The sequence below is a fragment of the Grammomys surdaster genome, unplaced genomic scaffold, assembly GCF_004785775.1.
Source record: "Grammomys surdaster isolate TR1022 unplaced genomic scaffold, NIH_TR_1.0 474, whole genome shotgun sequence".
NCBI classification, from domain to species: domain Eukaryota; kingdom Metazoa; phylum Chordata; class Mammalia; order Rodentia; family Muridae; genus Grammomys; species Grammomys surdaster.
In genome coordinates this window covers 21,839-26,206 of record NW_021604893.1, presented here as the reverse complement: position 1 = coordinate 26,206, position 4,368 = coordinate 21,839, and the positions used below count along the sequence as shown (strand labels likewise).

Below are 4,368 nucleotides of genomic sequence, written 5' to 3'. Positions count from 1 at the left end.
TATCCAGGAGAATGAATCTCCTCCATAGGGTACTTTTTTGCTGAATTATCTACATTGTCTTAAACAACACTCTCCATATATGGAGATTAAGGATCCCAAGTGTGCCTGAGGCATGAGAAGCCTACTTATCCTTTCTGTACATTTCTTTGAATGAATAGTAGAGGGTTCAGCCCTCACAGGGGATGGATATAGTATGTATTCTACTTGTGCTGAATAAACTGTGTTGTTGGACCACACTTTCACAGAGAAAACTATGTAACATTTTTGAAGAACAAGAAGATGCCCCATGGTCATAGTAAGTCTTTTGATAGCCCATCTTTGAGCAATGATGAAACTGTAAATTGCAAAACGTCCCCCACCTCCTTTTTAAAGTATATGTTCACTTTCAGGGTCTTGTGTAGGAATGTCACTGTGCTCTCAATCACTTCACATTCCAAAAATGGTTCTGTAAATAAAGTTGTTTTCAAGAGCCATTCACAGTTAGTTTGGCAATTCTGTGCACATAATCCATCAAAGAGTCAAACATTGGAAGTAGATAGTAAAAGCATTGTTACAAATCAACTTTTATTTTTGCTACCAACGTGGCTTAGATTATAATCTCCTTGAGCATACATCATGAGGTCATAGGTTTAAAATTTTACTGGTTAGTCTTAGGTTTAACATTAGTTATTGACTCAGTAGTACACAAAAGAAAAGGAGAATGTAACAGCCCATTCTGCTGCTCTGGTCTACGGGTCAGGGCCTAGCAAGAGAGAGAGAGTGGGGACAGAGACGTGAAGAATGAAGACAAGACAGGGAGTCTGGTCTGGAGACGTGACAGTCTGCAGAGTCTGCTGCTTTCTCTCCTCAAGTCTCTCATTTTATATCTCTCCTCAAGTCTCACCTTGAGTCTCGACATTAATCTCTCATTGAGTCTCACCTTGAGTCTCTCAGGTGCTGGGATTAAAGATGTGTGCCATCACTGCCTGGCCTTGATTGAAAGGAAATCATGTGTATATCAAGATAATTATCAGAGTGTGCTCAGCTGTTGTAGGCTGTTGAAAACAAGTCTCTTGTCAGGGTATATGGCTCGAGATGGCTGCAAAGATGATAGCCGCTTTCTGCTCAGAGTTGGCTCCCAACAGGAGAACATTCAGTTCAAAGATTGCCGATATACTTACAACATGGAGAAGCCACTGTTGATCTTGTCCTGATGGAGGCACATTCAGAAATACAGTACTGTCTTTCTGATTCCACAAGTCACCTGTTATTATCCTATTGTTCTTCATGTCAAGTCAGCCCTGTGTTCTCAATCCACTGAACAGCTTATTGATTCCAATGCATCTGAATCCATGAAGTCTGAGACTCTGTGATGAATGTACTTTCTTAGATTTCATTTCCTATCATCCAGAATCACTCTCCCCTTTACTGTCAACAAACACAAAATCTAGTCTTCATGTCATATTTGTGGCACATCCAACAACAAGGGCAGGGAGCTGTAGCAAAGATGGTTGTCTTGGGCTGCCTTTGGGCCATGAGCATATTCATGAGATCAGGACACAGTTCAGAAAAATCTCTTCATCACAACAAAACCCAGGTCATCATATCACTCTAGAAGTATTGGCTCTGGCTCTACAGTCAACCCTCTAAAATTGGCCATGCAATGCAGAAGTTTCTTCAATAGAGGACTGGAGAATTCATTGCCATAGAAATTGATTCTGGTGAGCTGGCAACACTGACTCAGGGCAGGCAAGAGAACTTTGAGCTGAGAGTCCTTCAACCTACAGTGCTCTAACTGCAGAGTCTGCAGCGTTCCAGAAACATTCTCTAGGAGTATTCGGAGACTCTTGAAACATGACTTAGAAAACACTACACCACTGAAATGCAGGTGTTTCAGTTGATAGAGGCTCTGACACTCTGACATGTGTTGCAAATCTGACTTTGAGAGATGGCAGAAAGTCATAGACAAGGACTCCAGGGGGCTCTTCAGACATCTAGAGAAAGAACAAGAAATTGATTCTGGATCACAGTGCTGGAGGAAACTGGTAAGGCTGACACTGAAACAGAGAAGCCACATACACAGAGTCAATCTATGTTTATGTTGAAGATCCACCCTGGGGAAACATCATGTTAGTGTCTCCTCATAGCATTGTCTACTGAGGCATATTACTCTCAGATGGGATGAGCTCAGACAACACATCTGCAACTCTCCATCTTCAATCTGTCAGAGAACTAGAGCTTGCCCCATCATGCCAGGAGAGCATACCTAGAAACAATTATCACAGAAAGGCTCTGACAACATTTGTCCTGTGTTTTGCACAGTTTATCCTTGTCAGTCTCTGTCCCTGATTTCAGTGTTTCACCCTTGTCACTTATGACCCCCTACTCCAGTGTCACAGGTTTCCCATCTACTTAGTCCCAACTTCTGTCCAAAACATCCTTTCCTTTTAGGGAGAATTAAAGGCTGACCGACTCCAAAAGAGGAACAAATGAGTTCCTGCTCACATATATCTTTTTAGAGAACAGATGTGGCAGCTCTCCAGCACAATTCTCTCTGCTCTGTCTTGATTCCTTCTGTTATCATTATCTGAATCCCAAAGTGTAATATGCAAAGCACACTTGATGCATCTCTCCCATAGAATGGACATGCTTGCAAGGCAGCTCTCTCAATATCCCCTACCCCAGTGCATACACCACTAAAGGAGTGAAAATTAAACCAAGTGAGCTTGGTTAAAAAGCAAACAGTCCACACTTTGGTACTGTAATGAGTTTGTCATTATAACATCTTCTGTGACTGGCACACCTCAGGTGCCCACTAATGCTCCAAGTAAAGGGAAAGGTTTGCAGCCAGAGCAGAAACAGCTCATCATCTTTCCTTACCTGAACAATTCTTTCATGTTGTCATAGGAAAAGTAGGCACCATTCATGTGGAGATGCTGAAGATGGTTGAGTTTGGAGAACTGAGAAAGGAATGTGGCAGCACACTTCTTTACATCCGTCATTGGGTCCACAACACTAAATTCAAAGTGGATTTGATTTAGATTGAATTTGAGAAGATGTCTCATCTGTCCAAGGAAAGGTGAGAAGAAACCTAGGAAGGACAGGATCTGCTTTGTGTGTATTTTCAATTCCTCGATATAGTTTGGCTGGAAAATGTTCAAGACCTCTTTGATAATCTCCAGTGGGAAGTCAAAAATTTTCATCTTCAGACAGATTAGCTTCAAAGAGTCTTTGTTCTTCTGGGCCCACTGGAGCAAGCATTTTTGGTGTTTGTTTAGAGAGAAGAAGAGGCTCAGGTCAGTGACCACCTGTAAAGGCTGCCTCAGTGCATAACTAGGAAGGCTCTCTGGAACTTGATTCTTGCTCAATGTATCTGCAGAGCAAACTTCATCCTCTCTTCCGGCACATACATCCCAGAAATCCTGGTGCACATCTCTCAGGTCCAAAACTTGAAGTTTTCCCCTTCTGTGATGGAAAAAGATAAATTTTCATAAAGTAACACAGAAACAGACATGGTATCACTTGAATCTTACTTGTTGAAGATCAGCTCTAATGTAGAACCTTACACCAGGGAGACAAGGACACTGCATGATCTGCATCTGGAGACATTCCCCACTTCCCTCTATTCAGTTGCTCTTGACTTGTGTCTCTTCTATATCAAGTGTCTGTACAAAGCTGGGGAAAGTCTCATCTGACTATGGCCAAATATAATCTGAGTTGTCCTCCACCTATGACTGTTATTTAGATCAGTTTTTAACCTTAATATTAATTCCATATACCCCCCCAAGTCAATGACATCATTAGCCTGTATTTTGTTTGACCCCATTTTTCCTTCCCTCATGTGTTTCTTATCAGTAACCCAATGGATCCCCCACTAGCTTCCTTGGGCTTTGCTTACATGAGACGACCATTCTCTGTCAGCAGTATATCTATGCCATCAAGCACAGCTTGCATCATCTCCACATTGTCAGTTTTCAGTAGTGGCCCCACAGGGAGGGAGGTAAAGGGCCAGGCTACCACCATTGCTTTCACTATCTCTGTGTGTCTGCCATTGTATGCTTCTTTGAAGAGTGGTGGGAAGAGCATAGTGGGCAGGTCCTTCAGATCAAAGAAGTCTACGGCATCATTCCTCAGCAGCTGCTCCAGTGCCATGTTTCTGAATGTGGCAGGGTTGTAGGTGCTCATCCTGATAGATATTCAGTCAGAAGGAACCTGGTGAAGCATTTAGTAGACATAATTTCAGACTAAGCTTTGGCAATCCCTATTTCTCACAAAATTCAGGAACCAGAAGGCCAAAGCTCATTATCTGTCAATAATGGAGAACTCTGTCTGCACAATTATTCATTCTTATTGTCTTCAAGACAAAGGTTCATCACTCTCAGCATGTAG

General features: G+C 42.3%; 1 pseudogene; it reads right to left on the bottom strand.

Annotated features, from left to right (window-relative positions):
- Positions 1-1,410: 1,410 nt before the first annotated feature.
- LOC114632965 lies at positions 1,411-4,164 on the bottom strand (annotated as a pseudogene).
- Between the last annotated feature and the right edge of the window lie 204 nt (positions 4,165-4,368).